Below are 22,025 nucleotides of genomic sequence, written 5' to 3'. Positions count from 1 at the left end.
GAAAAGAAATAAAGAAGAAGAAGAGGAAAAAAAAAAAAAAAGGCACCGAATGTCACCGGATCGGACCGTTACGACGACGATGGACAGGGGTTTTCTCCCACTTCCCTTCAGCCTTCTCTGAGACTGAGTTCTTTTTTGTTGACCACCTCTGTCTCCCGGCGGAGTGAGTGACGGCCTCCTGGAATTTCTAGAAGAGCAGAGGATCAATAAACCCTTGCAATGGCACCTGCTCTGTGAGGTGATTATTGCATTTGAATAAAGAAAGCCCCCGGTAATAAGTCAAAGTAATGATTTTCTCCCGTGCAAGTTTCTTGCATGCAATGGGAGGGTCAACAAGAAAGCAATGCTACACAGCAAAGTCTGCATCTTAGCTCCCTTCTATTCTTCCAGGGCACTAGCAGTCCACAGATGTTAATTAGGAGAATGACAGATTCGCATTTACTAAAATGAGGAAATGTTAGAACTCAGGGTCACTGAAAGATTCAACCGTTTATGTTGTGTAGTCTTACAACACAGGGGCAATACCCTTGTGCCACTTAATGCCCTTGGGGCCCTGTCAGAGACAGAAAACCATGCTGCATGAGCCCACAATGCCAATTCTTGTGTTCTTATGCTATAAAATATTAATGATCAAGAGATTATGAGGCATTCATTAGATGCTAAATGTCATTACTCCATGATTTAATGGAACTTATTAATTAGTGCCCCACATCAATTGGTATTAATGGGATTTATACACTTCCTCTGGAATGACATCTGTAAAGGTGGAATAAGAACCTTGCTGGGATTTATTTTCATTGCTGTTTGGCCTCGGCATCTTCAGAGCATATATTTCCAGTGAAGGTTGTGTACCTCTTCTGAGCCATTCATGGATAGGTCACCTAAGCAAATCCTTCCATCATGTTGGACCCCTGTGCCCATATCTGCTGACCTGACAATGTGAATTATTGCTTGGATTTTCTCACAGCTTCAGCAAGATCTATGGGGAGCTCTAGTCTAATTAAGGAAGACAAAGAATTATAATTTTAGTGTTTCTCTCACCTATAAGCTTTTCCTTAACAGGAAACGCTAAGCTCATCAGAGGAGTCTTATCTGGATTTACGCAAAAATGATGAGACTTAGAAGCCTTCTTTTATTTATACCCTATAAAATGTGTGTAAAATCCTAGATCTTTATGGATATGCAGAGATAAATGCCTTTAACTGTAAGCCAACAATTGACATCTGAAATTCACTCAAGGTGTCATGTGTCCTTTTATTTAAAAAACAACAACAACAACAACAACAACAACAAAAAACACTTCTTGAGACAAAGTGATTACAAACCTTGCAAGCCCCAAGGGTGATCAAACCTTTGGTGAGAACTCATCTACATTTTCATACACTTGTCCTACAAGAAATAGTCCGCCACATTTCAGAGTCACCTGCTTATCCTCACACAATAACCCCGTCCCCCACTGGAGTAGACAGAAGGAAACCTCTTTTTCAGGCACTTTCGTTTGACTTTAAAGAGCATAATGTTCTGCTTTATTTTCCTAGCCACAACTCTTTGATCATACCCTTCTTAGAAAATAGCATTATTTTTGAAGTTCATTTATGTCTATGTTTAAGATCAGTCTCAGCATATAATCTAAAGGTTACTCTATGATGGATTACCCTTGATAGTATTTCATAAAAAATGTCACACATTACAAATATGGGCCAGCAGCATGTAATGAGAGCACTGCCTCTGCTGGTGCAGCCTTAACAGCATCGGCAGGGATGTGACATATGATGTGTACACAGGCTTTGCTACGGCAACTGCACGTTGCACCATCCATGTTCTTAAAATTTCTCTTTTGGATATTTCCGACAATGAAGGATCACCCACTGACCCCCACTCTGTTAGGGGAGTGGGGATCCGAGGATGAGTGAATAGTTTCCATCTTCAAGATGCTCGCAGTCTAGTGGCCAGAGACAGTCACATCAACTGTTCCATGTGCTCTAGCAGAAATAAGAACAGTGTTGTGGGAACGTGGACAATGAAAAAACTAACAGCCTGGGGAGGCAGGCAGGCTACATAGAGACTTCTGAGTTAGTTCCAAAGGATGAGTTAAACTTTACCAAGAGGATTAGATCAGAGATACTGGCATTACAGTCAGAATATACCTCTTTGATGTATATATCTACTTCACAAGCTTGGAGGCTTTAATATTTTGGGTCACTGTAAAATAAGAACTTTTTTCTACATTTTTAAATCATAAAGCTGACATGTTCTAATGCCTGATGACAAGCTAAACGCTTGCAGATGACTAGAAGCAGAAGCGTAAGCCCGAATCCAGTCAGTGTATGAGGGAGGGCATTTAGGCTGGCAGAGAGTCAGGATGATAGGAGGTGAGGTATCCAACCGGCACAGAGTGGCCTGTCTCAGCCATGGCTGTGCTGTGACCTCAATGTTTTCAAACTTAGCTGACTCTTCTCCTGTCTTAAATTTTCTCTTTGCCATCTCCAGATCTGATAGCCCCAGCGCATCTGTCAGGAAACCACCATGTCCAAAAAGGACAGGGACGGAGACAGGGAATTGCCATCCAGATGTCTCACCGCGTTACTGAATTCCGCATGTCCAAAAGCAAATTCTTGTAGTTCCTTACATCCAGCTGCCCCTCCCCACTTCTCCTTTCTGGGTGTTGACAGGTCATTCAAGTCACCCAGACTCAAGATTTTAGACTTATCTATCACATTCACAAAAATAATGGGGGGGGGGGTTTCCTTTGAACTGTCTTTCAGACCGAATCCTTCCTCCACATTTCTATCACTTGCCATGGCTCTGCTTCCACCGCCTTGCATGTGGTTATTCTTACAGCTTCCCCTTGCCCCTGTGGTTCCAGGAGCAGCCCTGCCTGCAGTTATCCTGGATACTGTTGCCAAATGCCTCTTTCTCAAATATTACTTTGATTATGTCATCCTTCAGCTTCCAACTCTCCTTTCTAGGTTGGAGAGAATTATCCGTTACATCACTCTAGAGTCCTTCTTAATTCCCATAACATTTAAACATCCCAACTGACATGCTGGCCATGTTTAAATATTTAGAAAACAAAATACTTTTGTCTTCTGCAAACACACTTATCATAATATCTAGGTGCTTTGTGACATTCATTTTATTTCTCTTGACAGGAAGTTCTTAAATAAATATTTCCTTATAAAATGTCTGTGCATGCACACGCACACACACATACACACACACACACAGAGATCTCCAATTATCACAGAGCTGTGGCAATGATTTATTGGCATACCTATGCTAAGCGACCCATGCTAACCATGAATATTCTAAAAAGCTTTCAACCCTTTTTTTGCCCCAGTGCTGAGACCAAAAGCAATATCCTCCCTTATTTTAAACATTTAGATTCCAGAGAATTTAGACCATGTGGTTTTTTTAATAATAAATTTATTTTTTATTGGTGCTCAATTTGCCAACACACAGAATAACACCCAGTGCTCATCCCGTCAGGTGCCCCCCTCAGTGCCCGCCACCCAGTCACCCCCACCCCCGCCCTCCTCCCTTTCCACCACCCCTAGTTCATTTCCCAGAGTTAGAAGTCTTTATGTTCTGTGTCCCTTTCTGATATTTCCCACACATTTCTTCTCCCTTCCCTTATATTCCCCTTCACTATTATTCATATTCCCCAAATGAATGAGAACATACACTGTTTGTCCTTCTCCGATTGACTTACTTCACTCAGCATAATACCCTCCAGTTCCATCCACGTTGAAGCAAATGGTGAATATTTGTCGTTTCTAATGGCTGAGGAATATTCCATTGTATACATAAACCACATCTTCTTTATCCATTCATCTTTCGATGGACACCGAGGCTCCTTCCACAGTTTGGCTATTGTGGACATGGCTGCTAGAAACATCGGGGTGCAGGTGTTCCGGCATTTCACTGCATCTGAATCTTTGGGGTAAATCCCCAGCAGTGCAATTGCTGGGTCGTAGGGCAGGTCTATTTTTAACTCTTTGAGGAACCTCCACACAGTTTTTCCAGAGTGGCTGCACCATTTCACATTCCCACCATGTGTGGTCTAAGCAAAACCATGCCCTAGCTCTCATAACAAATGGGGCTATTTTTTTAATAATATCACACATTTTTAGCATTTAATGGAAGGACATAGTCGATTATGTTGTTAATCTACAATATGTCATTTCTGCAGATGACTGAGGTATCTTGTGTTAAAGTCACCATCCTAAATTGTTCCCTTGAAACAATTTTATTTTCATTCAACAACGTATATGGAGTACCTCCAAAGTAAGTAATTGTGCTAGGTCCCACTGGCTTATGCAGAAACAAAAAAAGCATAGCCTGTAACCCTCAGGGAACTTTAGGTCAGCAGAAGAGGAAGATAGAAACGCAAGAGGCTACCAGGAAGGATTGCCTGGGATGAGTGCGATCACAGAGACTCCCACAGGAAAACGTAGTACAGAGGGATTAATTTCCATTGGGAAGAATATAGGTAAGCCAAGTAGAATAGATGCTTTCTCAGTTAGGCCTTGGAGGAAAAAGGATATTTTCTATATGTGTGTCAACTCAGTCCAGGGCAAAGCCAAAAGGAAATTTTAGAAGGAGCGCCTACCACAGTGCTCTTCTCTCCCCCACGCATGTGGTAAGTCATCTTGGCAGTGCCATTTTGTCACTAACTCGAAGCCTGAAACCACAAAATACCACAAAACCCCCAAAATAGATGGTGCCTGATAAGTTTTTCATTTCAGTGACACACCACAGAATGTCACCATTCTTTTTCACATTCCTGGATTAAGCTGTTTCCTTTTTGGAGCCTTTAAACACATATGGTGGGAAAAAGCGCGCACACACACACATTCAGAGAAACCCATAACCATGTTAAATCCCACTCGGAGTGGGATGCTTTAGCAGATGGTGGCTTATTAATTGCCATACGTAACTGCATTCCCCGCCTTATCTGTGTGTGTGGATACCAGGTTCTGAAGGCGAGGTCTAATGCAGCTCGTTCAGGCCATGTTTGACAACCAGCATAGACTTGGCTATATCTGAGATATTCAGTCTCCTCATGGGGTTCAGTGCAGCCTGTAATGCTGCCCACGTGAACAAAAAAGCTAGCGTTTCCACGGGTCTCCCCTTTTTCTTACCCTTGAATCTCCTCTCTCAGCTGTGTCTATTCGAAGGCCCCAGGATCTGGGAACCACACAGAGGTGCTGGAGTCAGACCACCTATAATTTCCAGACTACTGCTTCCTACCTGCTAACTCTTAGCCAGTTTCCTAACCTCCCCAAATCACCTAAGTTTGGAAAAACATGGATATGAACATCTTCTCTGCAGGATTCATGACTACTACATGTTAGATATGCTTTCTTCCACCCCTGTGCCCACTCCCTTCTCCCTACTCCATTCGTATAATATATAAATGTGCTTCAGAAAACCCATAACCAAATTATATGAAGCTCATATAATTTATATGTCATAAATACAAACGGCTAAATAAGTTATTAATGACATGATTTTTTTTTCACATTGTATATATTATTCTTGTAGGAGAGGCAATCTGCTGTTCTCATTTGTTCAGTTAACATTTATTGAGTACCCGTGGGCCAGGAGGAGAACATTCCAGGTGAAGGGAATAGCAAATGCAAAGGTCCAGAGGCATGAAAGAGCTTTGTACCACGGAGGAACTGAAGAGGGACCACTGTAGCTAAGAGCAGGAAATAAGGCAGTGAGTGGTAGAAGATTCAGCGCAGGTTGGTCAAGGGCCAGATTGTATGTAGTCCTAAAGGCCATGCTATAGAGTTTGGACTTTAGTTGAAAGAAAGCCCTTGAAGAGTTCTAAGCAGGGAAGAGCATGAGTTGATTCATGCTTTAAATGTCACTCAGAAGGCTATGTGAAAAATGAATTGGGGCTGGGGGGTGGCAGGTACGAAAATAAGGAAACCAATTGGGAGTTTGTTACAATAGTCCAGACAAGGGGTATTATTCGCTTAGACTAAAAAGTCAGCAGTAGAACAGAGAAGTGGGTAGAGGTTGAGGCCACAAAATTATTTTGAGTCCAGAGGAGGGAAAGGAGAAATCAAGAACCATGCCTCCGTTTCTGGTCTGCGTGAACCGTGATATCATGTACGAGAAGTCAGGCAAAATTCTGTTTTGGACTTGTTAGGTTTGAGATGCCATTTAGAAATCTCAGTCGGATATATGAGCCAGAGAGGAAGGAAAGGATTTTGGAAGGAAGATTTAGATTTTAGAGATGTCAGCATGTAGGTGTTATATGTATGTTGATATTTAAATTCTCAGGACTGGATGAAATTGCTTCAGGGAAAGTGTAGCTAGAAGAACTGAGAGATTTGGGTCAAAGCCTCCTTTTAGGTGCTCAAGCACCAAGACAAAGCATGTCTCCCTACCAAAGCAGGGGAGTCCAGGGACATGCTATGCTGACACAAAGAGAGATAATACAGATTCTGGGATGTGGAGTCAGAAAAACTCAGGTTCAAATTCTAGCGTGTTTTTTGTGTGTGAGGAAGAGAGATTTACTTAGCCTCCCAAACCTCTGTTTCCTCATCTGTGCAATGGGGAACCAAGTAGTAGTATTCTTAGGGCTGCTCTAGGAATGAATTCCACAAGGAATATGAAACACTTGCCAACCTAGTGAATGTAAAGTCTTTCTAATAATGCTCGAGATATGAATGGTGCCTGTTGTCATTTATCATCTCCAACAATAATATTTGGTGGCTGCTCACATTTGCAAGTCATAATCCTAGGTATAGTACAGGCCATCACTCTCCCAAGGATTGTGCCCTAATGAAAAGAATGGAGGCCTACTATAAGACCCCTAAAAACATAAATTGTCTGTAGTATTGGTGGAATAATGGGCACTCAAAAGTATGAGAAACCATTATGCTCTTTCAATAGACTCTTTTGTTATGAGCCCATAAAAGAGGTTTAATGCTATTTTGTGAATAGCCAAAATAAGCTGCCAGAGTACGATAAGGTATCTCCATTTCTCAAGGTCTTTAAATGGACTAGATAGAAATGCCTCTGTAGAAATGACAGCCCATGGCTACTGCATTCTATGTGTACCAATCATGTTAGGAGAATACAGGGAGTGTCTGGACTTTCCCCTCCCTATGCAAGGGGCCGAGGAAACCCAGAGAGGGCAAGGGGACACTAAGTCAGCTGTGGATAGCATCTGGAGGAGAGAAATAAAAGAGACAGACTCCTTATAAGGACAGGGAGAAAAAAGCAAAGACTCCAGAACTCAAGGCTCAGCCACATGCAGCTGCTAGAAGTCAGAAGGAAGTTCTCCACAAACAATGAGAAATCCAAACTTGGACACATGAGCTAGGTCAGTGTTCCAAATTCACACTCTCAAGACCAGGAGACAAAGATTGAGTTGAATGTTCCTGAAAATGGTGAATTTAGCACAAGTTTACCTCTACCTCAGAGAGGCCACCATCCTGGACAACTCTGTTTTTACCTTTAATTCTTGCTTTGGATAAACCTCTTGAGAGAGTTATTTGGGTCCAGGTAATCATTAGCCAGTCCATGAATAGCTATCAGGAATGAGATACTCTGAAGAATACATAACACTGTGTTGTATTCTTTATGGCTGTCAGTATGCCAAGGATTTCATCCTACACTGTGGAGTGTAATCATCTGATGTGCATGGTGCTTGGAGAACCATCCTGTGCTTTTGGAAGGAGTCACCAGTTTGGTAGGACTTGGCACATACCTCCCCATAGCTGCACCTGAGCCCCTGTAATGAATGGATGCCACGTGGCATTGAGGGTCACTCAAGTGGAGAAGCAAATGAAAGCTTGAGGACAAATTACCATCTCACCTCCAACTACTGGTATGGAGAGGAAGGACCTTGTCAGGGTCAGATTTATGAGGCTGATTAAAAAAGAGAGAGAGGAAATGCACCAATGGCCAAAAAGGAATCCAAGTAGGTGGCTTTGATGTATGAGTTCCATCTGCCTAATTTATTTGGTGTCTGCAATCTGTATGTGATCAAGAGCGTTGGATTATGTGAGTGGCAAGTCAGGGAGGGGGTTGGCAGTAGGGGGGATGTTTCTTAGTGTTTTCCAGCCAGCTTACCATGTGCCCTTGTGAATCCCACTGAAACAAAAACACAACAGAAAGGGACTGTCTCCTAAGAATTCTGGTATTTAGCTAAAAGAAACTCCTGAAGTTTTTTAAACATTGAATCTTAGTCCAATTTCAAGGAGTTGCTTTCTGGATATTTAGGGAAATTCTTTAATTTCACAATTTCCTTTACAGTCTATTTTCTTGGTCCCGAATTTTGTGGAGATAGTTTTAATTACTTACTTTTCCCACTCTTACTCAGCACCTTACCGTTTTCCATTTCATATCAGTCACTTTCACCAAGCTCAGCTTCTTTGTGTCAATAAAATGAGAACTTAAAATGGCTCTCATGACAGAATTGTTAACTGGGTTTGTAGAACACCCTTTAAAATGTTATATTTGGTAGCAATGACAGCAAACGAGACATGGAATCCCGAAAGGGGGAGATCAACCCGGAACATAGCCAGCATCAGAACTAAGGGCACCACTATCTAAGGTGCCCAGCAATTATTTTTTTAAAGATTTTATTTATTTATTCATGAGAGACACACACACACACAGAGAGAGAGAGAGAGAGAGAGAGAGGCAGAGACACAGGCAGAGGGAGAAGCAGCCTCCAGGCAGGGAGCCTGACATGGGACTCAATCCCGAGTCCCCAGGATCACGCCCTGGGCTGAAGGTGGTGCTAAACCCTGAGCCACCGGGGTTGTCCAGTTCCTGGCAATTAAAATGAAGTTTGGAAGAAGAGGAACTATAGAAATTGCTCTCAAGACAAAGGAAAAAGAGAGGGCAATAACAAATAGTAAACAATCAAGAAATATTATCTATGTACTATTATGCTAAAAATTTGTAGGTAGAAGCTGCACAAAATAAGCAACATACCAAGCAGTAGGCACAGGTCAGAGTTGATTGGAACAATAACTCCCAAGCTTTGGTGGGTTCAGGTATTTAAGGATTTGGAAGGCTCATGTTTAGGAGAATGGCCAGTTCCACAATTCCCTGATCTTCTTGCCTACTACCTTCTTTCTTTCTTTTTTTTTTAAGATTCTATTTATTTATTTATTTTAGAGGTCAGAGAGGGGCAGAGGAAGGGAGACAATCTCAAGCAGATTCCACTCTGAACATGAAACTGACCTATGACTCAATCTCAGGACAATGAGATCATGACTTGAGCCAAAATCAAGAGTTGAGGTTCAGCTGATGGAGCCACCCAGGTGCCCCTTGCTTACTACTTTCTATGTATTATCATGGAGTTCCATAAAGATCTATAGAATAATAGTATGCATCTGACATTTGTTGATCACATATTATTTGCTAGATACTTTCTAAGCACTTTATATTTTTTTCTTATTTAGTCATTATAATAATAATAATAATAATTAGTAGTAGTAGTAGTAGTACTATCATTATCCCTATTTTACAAATGAGGAGATTAAAACACAGAGTAGGGACAAAAATTGTCCCAAGGTCGTACCCTTAGTAAGTGGCAGAGCCAGGACTGAAGCCTGCATGGTGTGACTCCAGGGCCTGCACTCTTAACTATTATTTGTATCATTAATAGAGACATGACAGTGTTTTGGAATAGATGATAATGGTAGAGGAACAAGAAGTGGTGGAATGATTCTGGATAGATATTGAAAGTAGAGCTAAAAGGATTTGTGGATGTGTGGTGTGAGAAAGGGACCAGGTGGAGCTGTCATCAACAGACATGGGGAAGGCTATGGAAAGTACAATTTGGAACAGGGACAACTTCAGGAGCCCAGTTTGGGGTGCACTAAGTTTGAGATGCCCATTAGATATCTAAGTGGAGATGTCTAGTGAGCAACTAAAAGATACACCTCTAAGGCTCAGGGGAAGAGTTCAGGCAAAAGATATAAATTTTTTAATATGTATTTATTTATTTGAGAAAGACAGTATGCATGAACGGGGGCAGGGGAAGGGCAGAAGGAGAGGGAGAGAATCTCAAGCAGATTCCATGCTGAGTGCCAAGCTAATGCCCCCTTGATCTCACAACCCTGAGATCATGACCTGGGCTGAAATCAAGAGTTGGATATTTAATCAACTATGCTGCCCAGGCACCCCTAAAGATACCAATTTGATAGCCAGCAGGATCCACATATTGATGGTACTTTTAAACCATGAGGCTGGATGATATTGCCCAGGTAGGGAGTGTTGAGAGAAAAGAGACGAGGGTCAAGGATTGAGAAGGGAAAACTGCTACAAGTTGAGGTCAAGGAGATGGGTAGGAGCCAGCAAAGGAGACTGAAATGAATAGCTAGAGAGATAAGAGAGTGTGGAGTCCTGGAAGCTAAGTGAAGAAAGTTTCAAATAGGGGACAGTCACCAAGATCTCAAAGCTTCTGATTGGACAAGCAAGATGGAAAAAGAGAACTGAGCATTGGATTTAGCAAAATGGACGCTTTTGGTGACCTTAATAAAGCTTAATAAAGTGGACCTTAAATTTCAGCCGAGTGATGGAGATATAAACTTGAGTGGTATGCATTTGAGAGAGACTAGGAGAGAAGTTGGGGCCAGGAATAGATCACTTTTCCAAAGAATTTTGCCATGAAGTGAAGGGGAAAAAAAATGGATACTAAGAGAGGTGGAAGAGGGATTAAGAGAAAATTTGTTTGTTTTACTAAAGATGAGAGGATAACAGCATGTTTGTATGCTGATGGAAATGATCCAGGAGGGATGGAGAAATTGATACCGAAAAGAGAAGCAGAATTGCTGGTGTAAAGTCAGTGAATGGCCTATAGTAGATAAGTGGAGAGGTTGTCTTAGGTAGGTGAATGCAGAGTTCATCCCTAGTAACAGTGGAAGGAATTGAGGACAAGATGACAGTTGCAGGAAGATGGGTGGGTGGATGATTGGACCTTATGGAAGTTCTCTGCTGATCTATATTATGCTCAGAAAATGTTAATGTGTTCAGAGGAAGGAGAAATCTTATAAATAGAGATGGCCAAAGAAGTACTGATGAGGAAATTGGGACTTGAGCTTTGAAAGATCTATGGGAGTAAATTGGTAGAGAGGAAGAGAATATTTCAGGGATGGAAAACCACGTGCACCCAGATATAGTAACGAACAAGGTTATGTTTCTGGGACAGTAAGCATCCTGGTCCTGCTAAAATGGAAAGTTTGTGATGAAAAGTTTAGGATAAATTTGGAAATATTGATTAGATTCAGACTGTAGAGGCTTTAAACAAAACCAAGATCTTAGGCAATGAAGACAAGTAGAATGATTGATGAAAAAGGGAGATTAGGAATTACTCTAGCACTGGCAGTGAAGTAAATAGTGAAGACTTTAGATCCCACAGGCCTGCATGACGAGAGTCATGATGGTAGCAATGGACACAAAGGAAAAGATGCCAGAAACATTATGAATGAAAATGGTGAATAGGTCAAAGGGGAAAGAAAGAGACACAAATGCTAGAAATTCAAGCCAAGATGACAAGGACAATGATGGATCTGTTGACTAAAATAAATAAACAACATTTAACTAAGCAAGTAGGTAAATAAATCCGAAGGGAGAATAGATTTGGAGGCCTAAGCTCTGGCCTTTTGAGTTTGAGAGGACAGAAGAATATCTGTATGGAAATGTCCACCAGCTAGCTAGACAAGTAGATTTAGCAGGTATCCAGTTAGAGGTGACTAAGCTGAGAAATCTGTGGGAGGTGGTGTAGACAAGGAGAGCAGGGGCTGTGTCTGGAGGCCAAGAAGAGATAAAGGACAAGGAACCAGGGTCTGGCAGCATGCTATGAGTGAATCAGGAGAGTCACACAAGCCAAGGACAGGGAATTTCAAGAAGGGCCTGCTCAGTGGTATCAAGAATTGCAGAAACACCCAGCAGTCGGTAGGAGGGAGAAAAGGGGCCTCAGTGACATTATCCCTGGGGCCTTCAGCAGGTTAGTGTCAATAGAGAGGTTAAGGCAGGAATAAAACTTCTGGGGTCTGAAGGATGAACAGAAGTTGAAGAGGTTGAGGGTGGGGAGGTAACATATGTTGATTAATTTTTGTAGAACTTTGGCAGTCAAAGGAGGGAGAGGAATCATTCTATAACTAGAGGTCAGAAAGGTTAAAGTTTTTGAAGGTAAACAAAGCTCATGTATGTTTGAAGGAAAGACATGGAGAAGGAGAGACCAGAGTTACCCCTAAGATGGAAATTAAATTGATAATTTGAATAAAGAAAAAGTGGTATAATTAATATTGTTATTTCTTGCCTATAATAAAATTTAATTTGTCACAGACTGATCTGAGATCTAATAGAGGATTTTTTTTTTAGATCTATGTATACCCCAGTAGGCCTGAGGGAGACAAAAAAGAAGTCTAAAGGTAGAAGCTTCCTTTTTCTATCTCAGTGAAGACATAAACTTTGAGATTTGGTAGAACAGAGTAATTCTCCCTGCTCTTGAACCTATGATTATGTTACCTTACGTGGAAAATGGGACTTGGCAGACATGATTAAAGATCATGAAATAGGGAGAGATCCTAGATTATCCAACGGAGTCCCATCTAATCACATGCATCCTTAAAACCAGAGAACCTTTCGCAGCTTTAATCAGAGAGATGTGTACAATGAGAGTCGGGTTAGAGAAATGTGTTGTTGCTGGCTTTGAACACGGAGGAAGTAGGCCACAAGCCAAAGAATGCAGGAAGCTTCTGGAAGCTGAAAAAGGCACAACAGATTCTCCCCCAGAGCTTTTTGAAAGGAACACAGCCATGCCAATGACTTGGCTTTTTAGCCTGGCAAGACTAATTCTGGATGTCTGACCTACAGAACTGTAAGATAACAAATTGTTTTGTCTTGCATCCTTCAAGTGGTGGTAATTTGTTATAGCAGCAACTGGAAACTAATACAGTTTTCAGACAGGTAGCCTAGGACTCACCACCTCTTCCTCTCCTCCTTTACCCAGATTCCTCTTTGACCATGCTCCAAGAGTCTACTGAAGTCCAAAAGAGATGACAATTAAAATTCCTAACAGCTGGAGCCTGAATGTCTGAGTCAATCCCCCTGAGCTCCAGGCAGCCCTTTTTCTCAGGCATTTATTTTGGCTAAGTACTCCTTCCCTCCCCCAAAGTGGTGCTCTCACTGCCATCCAGGAAGAGGAGAGGTTTGACAGTAAAGATAGCCGATGCTCCAGAAAGCAACAGAGAAATCTGAGTGCAAACAATTGTCCGTTACTATCACAGGAAAGATGCATCCAGTGAATTCTTGAGATGTGTACAGAACCATGAGCTGTTTCCCATCTCAAACAGCTGGGAGGATTTTTTTTTTCCTTTCAGCTTCACATTGAACTCAATCATCATGGATTTCTACCTGGTGTTTAACAGAATGAAGCCTATGTAACTATTGCTCCAATTACCTAAACCCAAGTTATCAAGGCCCTAGCAGTTGCATTTGGACTCTACACATTGACTCAAAAAAAGAACTCAAGTTTTTTGAGAATTACTTACAAGGCAGGTATATCCTGGGTGAGCAGTATTGATCCAGAGGAGGAATTTATTGTACAGTAGGAAAGAAAGACATCAAGGGTAACCAGTAGAAATAAAAGGAGCTAAGTTAATAAACCCAGGGGAATGTGGACAGATCATGAATTTTTTACGGAGAAACAGCCAAAAACAAAAAACAAAATAGGAAATAGTTTTGTATGGTGACAGATATTAACTACACTGACTGTGGTGAGTATCTCCTAATGTTTGTAACTGTCAAATAGCCATGTTGTACACCTATAATAAAATTTTGTATGTCAACTATACTTCAATAAAAAATAATTAAAACTTTTAAAAAAAGCTATCATTAAAAAAAAAAAGAAAATAGGAAGGAGAAACCAAAGAATGTTTATATTCTTAACACTAAAAAAGTTGAAAAGTGTCAGGAACACAATTGGGGTTTAGTCATAGAGTATAGGAGGATTCAACTGAAACTAAATTATACCTGCCTGGTCTCTGTTGCTCAGGCATTAGGACTTATTTCCCTTGTTAATGATGTTGTGATAAGAAAAAAGTATATTGGGCAGCCCAGGTGGCTCGGCGGTTTAGCGCTGCCTTCAGTCCAGGGCGTGATCCCAGAGACCCAGGAAACAGTCCCACGTTAGGCTCCCTGCATGGAGCCTGCTTCTCCCTCTGCCTGTGTCTCTGCCTCTCTCTCTCTCTCTCTCTCTCTCTGAATAAATAAATAAAATCTTTAAAAAAAATTTTTTAAAGTATATTAGTTATTAAAAGTTGGGCTACATGTGCCTAATTAGCACCATTTTGAGAGGAGATCTGAGTAGGGGGTTGGAAGAAGGGTGTTTGTGTAGCCATAAATGAGGTCATGAAAGAAAGAAATTAGGATTAACTTGAACTCTTCCAGCAGAGAGAGCCCAGAAACCTGATGCTTCTCTGACTGAACCAGAAAATGGGCATAGGTGTTGTTAAAAAGGGTGTTTGTATATAAACATTGTTTTGCCAGTCTATGTGGAAGTAAATCCTCAATACATAGACCAATGTATTGGCCTCTCATTCATTTGGGGAATATAAATAATAGTGAAAGGGAATATAAGGGAAGGGAGAAGAAATGTGTGGGAAATATCAGAAAGGGAGACAGAACATAAAGACTCCCAACTCTGGGAAATGAACTAGGGGTGGTGGAAGGGGAGGAGGGCGGGGGGTGGGGGTGAATAGGTGACCCCTCATGCTCTGTGACTTACCCTGACTCACTATTGTTCAAGAGAATGTACCACCTAGGTGGGTGTCGAAGAGAATAGAGTCAGTGGCATTAATCATTCATTGTAAAAATGAAACCAATGTTCAACAATAAATGTGGGCTAATTTTTGATGCTTAAGGGTACCACAAGTTACAGCAAACAAATTCATTGATCCTGATCATATTGTTACATAAGTCATTCCTAAAAAAATAAAGATGTGTGTTTATTTGTGCATTTTTCAGGGATCTTTTCTCTCTAATGAGATAAGTGGAGGGGCGAGGGCTCAAGGGCAAAGGGGCAATAATGTGATAAATCTTTTGCAACTTTAAGATGCATTTTTTGTTGAAATTCCATGGTACTTATATTAAGGTTTATATTTTATCTTTTGGTACCTGGATAAAAGGTAGATAGTGAGAGGTGTGTATATATATCAACTTGCACACACTCTCATACATTTATAAATATATGCTACCTCTCATCTAGACAGGTGAGTTAATGTATGTGAGTATGTATAAGGGGGTGGAGTGGAGAGGCCAGAAAAATCCCACCACTAAGAAACCACCGCCACCTGGAAATTGTATTGATTGCAGGAAAACTGAAAAAAAAAAAAAAAAAAACAAGCTATCTCACATGACAAAGTAATCTAGTGGTCTTGGAAGAAAAAAAAACATATAAACAAGGCTTTCCAAGTAAATTAATAAGTAAATAAATAAGCTTTTCCCATATTTACTAATGCCAAATCAGTGATCTGCAATGAAAGAGTAATATGTTAACACACATTATACAGAGTGATATGTTACAGATCTAATATTATCAGCACTCCTGTTTGCCAATTCTTTGCTTGTTTTAGAGGTTAACCTAATTTATATCAGTCTATATTAAGCACATATTTATTCTGATGCTTTGACCTCTGGGGCTTTGTTGACCTTGAAGAGACTGCCCCTCCCGGGGCTAACCAGTTCCTAGAGAGTAAAAACCTCACCAGCCTTTCATAGGCAGACCAACCAATGCCAAGCCATACCTAAACCATCTTCTTTACTGGGCTTTCACATGGTGAGCCATGATTCCCCTGCCCTCATCACCCCAGAGCCAGGTACCAGACAACTAGGGACAGCCCCTCTACCCCAGACTCACTGGAATTATTACAATTAGCCAATCCTAAACTCCTTTATCCAGCCTCACCTGTTTCTTCCAGTGGAAACCATAATAAAAGCTGTGTTTTCCCCTCATTCCCTCTACCTCCTGACTGGCCCTGGTGCTACCCTATGCCCCCACCCCCATGGAATGGCATAACCCCTCCTCTTGGGAACTGCCAATAACAATCTTTTCAATGGCAGTCATCTCATGATCTATTGGCTTCACCATACCAGTCTTTTTTCACAGGGCTGTGGTCTTGGAAGAAAAAAAAATATAAACAAGCCTTTCCTAATTAATTAATTAATTAATTAATTAATTAATTAATTAGACAGCCCTGGGATCCGGCCCGCCTTGGGCTCCCTGCTCAGCGGGGAGCCTGCTTCTCCTTCTTCCTGCCCCCTACTCATGTTCTCTCACTCTCTCTCTCTCTCTCTTTCTCAAATAAATAAATAAAATCTTTAAAAAAATCTCTTCACAAATATATAGATCTTTACTTATACCTCAGTATGCTAAGAGAAAGAATGTCTGCCATTTTTTATAACAGAAGTATCTTTGAACATATCCATGGAGTTGTTCCAGAGTTAATTTGGGGTGGGGAATAGAAGTGTTTACTTGGTTTCATTTAAGTCATGGTATACTTTTTTTTTCTAAGATTTTATTTATTTATTCACAAGAGACACAGAGAGAGAGAGGCAGAGACACAGGCAGAGGGAGAAGCAGGCTCCATGCAAGGAACCCGACGTGGGACTGGATTCTGGGACTCCAGGATCACGCCCTGGGCCAAAGGCAGGTGCTAAACTGCTGAGCCACCCAGGGATCCCCATGGTATACTTTTATACATTGAACACTTCCCCAACATGGTTTTCTGGTTGAGGAACGTGAGACCTAGAAAAATAGTGATTTATCTAGAATTAATGGCTGACCCGGGATAGAATCCCAATCTGACTCCTACTGCAATTCTGCTCAAACTAGTTGTGTGACTTAGAGCACGTCAACTAACTTTCCTAAACCTCAACTACTTTTTCTGAAAATATGGATCATAGTATCCCTTCCCAGCTTCGTTGAATTATTCAAGAGTGGAAAGTGCTGTGTAAACTGTAAACTAGGAAATGAATAATGTATATTATTAATAGTATCATTAAGCTGAGAGAATAAAGGGGGCAGATCAATAAAGAGCTTAGACTTATAGTTCTATCTTCTCTCAGAAAACAGAACTCTCATTCTAGAAACACACTGGGATGAAATGCTTCGACCAGTAGCCTGGAGCGACTGTAGAACCTCTGTTTGTAATTATGGATTTACTCTTTTTGGCTACTATGTAATCCCAGGATTACTTTGGGAATCTTGACTGAAAACCTTTTAAATTATTTAATCTCTTTTTACAAATATGTATTTAGGTACAGAAGTAATACATATTAATTGCAAACTTTCCTGCAATACAGAAATGCGGAAAGCTAAGGTGATCATCCCTACCTCACCTTCCCCAGCTCCAAACCCCAAAGGCAGCACTGTTATAAGCATATAGTTTTTAAGACACAGAAATAGGGTCAAATCATACATATGATACATATGTATATATGTCCTTCGGTATGTTTCCTTCAACAATCTATGGTGGACATGCAGAAGGGCTAAAATAAAAAGTATAAGAAACAGCAGGTGTGAGTGAGGATGCATACTGTTGGTGGGAATGCAAACTGGTAAACCACTGTGGAAAATAGTATGGAGGTTCCTCAAAAAATTAAAAATAGAACTACCATATGATCCAGTAATCGCACTACTGGGTATTTACCTGAGGGATATAAGAACACTAAGCAAAAGGATATATACACTCCTGTTTATTGTAGCCTTATTTACAATAGCAAATTATGGAAACAATCCAAGTGTCCATTGACAGATGAATGGATAAAGAAGAGGAGGTACATAATGGAATATTATTCGGCCATAAAAAAGAAGGAAATCTTGCCATTTGCAAGTACCTATCTTGCTGAGCACTGAGTAATATACGAAAATGTTGAATCACTATATTGTACACTCAAAACAAATATGACATTGTATATTAACTATGCTGGAATTAAAATAAAACACATTTTTAAAAAATATACATGGACATCTGTTTCCATGTATATTTGCTTTTCACAGCTGCATAGTACTCCACTGCATGGCTACAGCATCATTTGCAGCCTCCTCTCGTTTAGTTTGTTTCCAATTTGTCCTTCCTACACATGATTCCATAATTAGCTTCACGGTATATCTATTTGTGGACATTTGTTTGAGTATCTCTGTAAAATTGACCCTGTAAGTCAAAGGATAAACCCTTTGGGAGGAATCAGAGAACCCAGACTTTTGTGGTTTTGCTTTAAGTAACCGTCTTGACTTTCATCTTTCCTTCTTCACCAGCTACGCCTCCAGGCAGACAATTGTGCACAAGCCCGAGGCTGATGCAGTCTAGATGGTACAGAGTTGGTAGCAGCACTAGAATAGAGCCCGTTGCATAAGAGGGGTTATCTGGCGTGCTCTGTAGAGTGACTCAGCCCTCATATCATGTGCCTGTCCCTGTCAAACTCCACGTTCCTGCCGACTCAAGGCATCTGTGTGTATAATAAAGCTTTTGACAACAGCAGCCTAGGGTTGCTTTAAATACACCAGGGAGGTCACATCATAGTTAGTGAACATTCATAAATAACTTCCTAATGAATAAAATCAAGAGGACACCAAAACTCCCACTCCGCAATAAGGTCAGACTCATTCACCATTTGGAGGTGGACTATTGATCTCCTCATCAGCCAGGTGAGGCTCTGGCACACCCAGGGCACAGTTCTACTCAGGGGACTATTCACCACACAGCTTCTCTCAGCTCCCACAGTCCCAGCCTATGCATCTGAACTTCAACTTCTGAGAAAATGCTGGAACAAATCCCAATTTTTGGAGTTATCTTCGGTCTCAAGGCAATATTTTCAGGAGTCCAGTTGTATTTATGGGACATTCATGGACAAATTCCTAATGCATCCAATTTTCTAGATCAACTATAATTCACCTGTTACATTTGGACTTTGGGCTATGCTACAGTTTTGCTAAATTGAAACGCTTCTTATGCTCAAAGGTTTCCCTGGTGTTCAAAAGCAAAATTGGTTTCCTATAAAAACTTGGCATCACTATCATTAATTAACAGAAAGCAGAATGCCTCTGTGTGTTTACCTTCACAAAGTGTATCCATGCAATGCATTTCTTTCCCAGAGGCATAGTTTATTCCTATAGACCCAAAATTAAGAGTGTATTAAAAAATAAATGCATGTCTTTCACCAGCAGGGAAGTTTTGAGAAGTAGACTAATATATTTCATGAACAGACATCAGACACAGGGGTGTGAAAATTCAACAGAGCCTCTCACTATGAGAAAGTAAATTATGTTAAATCATGCACTTTATTTGAGACTACTTTTCTGTGGCTTGATCCAATTTGCCCAACAGTGTATGGGCTGGTCAGCCAGCTTCATTGGCTAGCTTTTTGTCTGATCCAACTTGTTAGTAACATGAGGTAGAGGCGTGCGTGTGTGTGCATATGCACCCATGTGCATGTGATTTCATTACTAGTTATAACAATAAGTACTCCCAGAACTTTGAAACCTTAAAGTTAGAATTCTTTGAAAGACAGGTGCTGGAAAGTAAGACTACAATAAAGGTTCTCTGTGTAGTTTCTTTTCAGTTGGCATAATTTGAGTCATTATACTTCTAAATCCATGAACCATACTGGAGTATTAGTTAGGTTTCTAGATCCAAGAGATGATTTAATGGCATAATCTGGAGCCTTCATGACTTTTATAACTAGGTTAGGATGTGTAAGTGATAATGATAAACACTAGATGTTTGACAAACACTTACTGACTTTAATTAGAGATGATCGCTTCCCTTTACTATTGATATGTTGTGATCGATTGAGAACATAAAATATTTGAATTCAAAAACCCTACTCAGTATCCTTCAGGCTTGTCACTCAGAAGAAGCAAGAAGTACAGTGGTACTTGCAGTTGAAGGAAATGGCCTTGTTGGCAGTTCTCTTTTCTTTTCCCCTTCTGTTGAAATCAGGGCCTGAGCCAAACAGAGCAATGCCATGTGTCTTGGGAGCGCTGAGTAACATCAATTCTATTAAACTGAAAATGGGACAGAGCCCAGACTTAGGCAGGCAGTGAGGCTTGCTGGGGCCTTGGCAGCAAAGGACCGGCAGGAATGGGCATCGTGAAGCAGAGTCAAAGCCAGACCAGCTGCAAACTCGAGGTTTCTGAGTCCAGTGTGACAGTGCTCCCTCCACGGCAGGTACAGGGGCCCCAGGGCCTGCAAGATCCCCTCTTCCCATCACACACTCTGCTAGAGCCCTGCCTGCCCTGGGTGCTTCCCAGCCATGCATTTCAGCTCCAGTTCCTACCTGGGCACCCTGTACATCTGTATTTTTGCACAGTAACCCACCCCTCACCTCTAGGCTGATGGCATTTCTTCTTCCTCCTCCTTTGAAGATGCTTAAACTGCTTTTCTGGAATCATGAGCATCATGCACCCTTAAGCTTGTCTTCAGGACTTACTCCCATAACTTCCCCCACAGGCAACAGTATTCAGTCCATCATCCCAAGCTTATACTTTGCCTTTGGCTCTGGGCTTAGAAAGGATCAGACTCAGGCTTGAGGCACAGTTGTCAAAAGAGATTGTGAAGTCATCCCTGGTTTAGAGTTTGTGGATACACAGAGCTTCAGCCCAAAGGGAAGAACCTGTAGCAAGAGATTCTTAGGGTAACCCCAGTTTTGATGGGAGGTGAGAGGAGGCTAGTGGGTTTGGGATGATAAGCAAGAGCTTGGGGCTTCGCGTTTGTGGCCATGTCATAGGACACCAAGGCTGGGAATGGGAACTAGTTCCAGGACACTTCCTGCCAGAATTGGCTGTGGAATTGAGGTAGACACGAGGGTAGAATGGAGACCCTAGTAAAGCCAGCTTTCAGGAGTTAAGGAGGAAGAAGCTAGAGAAGAAAAAAAAGATGGTCACAAGAAGAAAATGATATAGATACTTCTTGGAGGAGACACAGACTTGAAAAATGACTATTTGTAGTACAGGAAGACAGGCAGAGAAAGATCTTCTATTTCCACTAAAACGAATTGTGTTTGAGAGAACTTTTAAGAAGAAAAAAAGGTGGCGTAGTTATAAATTTTAGCTTTTCCAAACTAAACAGAAAATGGTTATGAGAGTAGCTCTAAATTTACTCACAAACCAGATGCATCTACTTTCTTTCAGCGTGCCTGCACCTTGCCAAAGGAAAAAGAATCCATTTCCGTTTCAGAACTCACAAGCCCCAAGTCAGATGACAACTTTCTCAATAGTGGAAGGTCAACCAAAGGCAACATCCAGGCTTGAAGAGGTCCCCTGGTTAGAAGGTAACATCTGCAGCCACACATCCACATCTCAAGGCATCCTCCCAGGAGTGTGTGTCAGTGAGTTAGTTCTCCTTGCTGTGGAATCTGACATGCCACTCGACATCAATGCAAGAACCGGGGCAGCAAATACTTAGATATATGCTTCCAACCTGGATAATTGCCCTGAAGTAAAATGTACCCAAGGATCAGATATTCTGACATTTAATAAAAGTTTGAATTATATTTGCAGTCTGCTGTGATTTAATTTTCTTGAGTTCAATATTTAATAAAACAATAGAAAATTATTACAAGTATCTTGTGCTATTCAAAAACTACTGGATATGAACTGGGTTCTGGGGTCAGGCTGAAAGAGATTAAGTCCCAATTTAGCCACGTACTAGTGGTCTGACTAGCAAATTACTCAACCTATCTGTCCCTTGGTTTTTCTTACCAGCAGAGCAGGAATCAGCATCAAATCCACTTCGCCTGGCTGTTGTGAGGATTAATGAATTATTACACACACAGAGCTTAGAGCACTGCCAGGCACATAGTGGGCATTCAGCATAAGTTAACCGAGTTTATTATTTTTTAAAGTGAAACCAGACTACTTACTCTTCTTATTTGTTTGCTTGCTCATTTGTTTCAAGTAACTATCCAAACATCTGCACATTTTCCCAGTTTCAAACAGTCTTCCAAATAAAAATTTTTTTTTTAGAAAAAGGAGAATT

At 41.0% G+C, this 22,025-nt stretch overlaps 1 protein-coding gene across 5 annotated transcripts in view; it reads right to left on the bottom strand.

Moving 5' to 3' along the window:
* The window catches only part of TMEM178A (transmembrane protein 178A), a 132,749-nt gene that overhangs the window by 51,397 nt on the left and 59,327 nt on the right, over positions 1–22,025 (bottom strand). The window contains exon 1 of one of the 5 annotated variants that reach the window (XM_055326943.1): positions 47–323. The exons of 3 other annotated variants lie outside the window; for them this stretch is intronic. The gene's annotated coding sequence lies outside the window, so the exon portion shown is untranslated. Of the gene's footprint in view, positions 1–46; positions 324–22,025 lie in introns of those variants that run through there. One more of the 5 variants, XM_055326942.1, reaches the window with a different exon arrangement.

The sequence above is a fragment of the Nyctereutes procyonoides genome, unplaced genomic scaffold (genome assembly GCF_905146905.1).
Source record: "Nyctereutes procyonoides isolate TBG_1078 unplaced genomic scaffold, NYPRO_anot_genome, whole genome shotgun sequence".
Lineage (NCBI taxonomy): Eukaryota > Metazoa > Chordata > Mammalia > Carnivora > Canidae > Nyctereutes > Nyctereutes procyonoides.
Note: the sequence above shows the minus strand (reverse complement) of the source record. Positions and strands in the feature narration are given on the sequence as shown.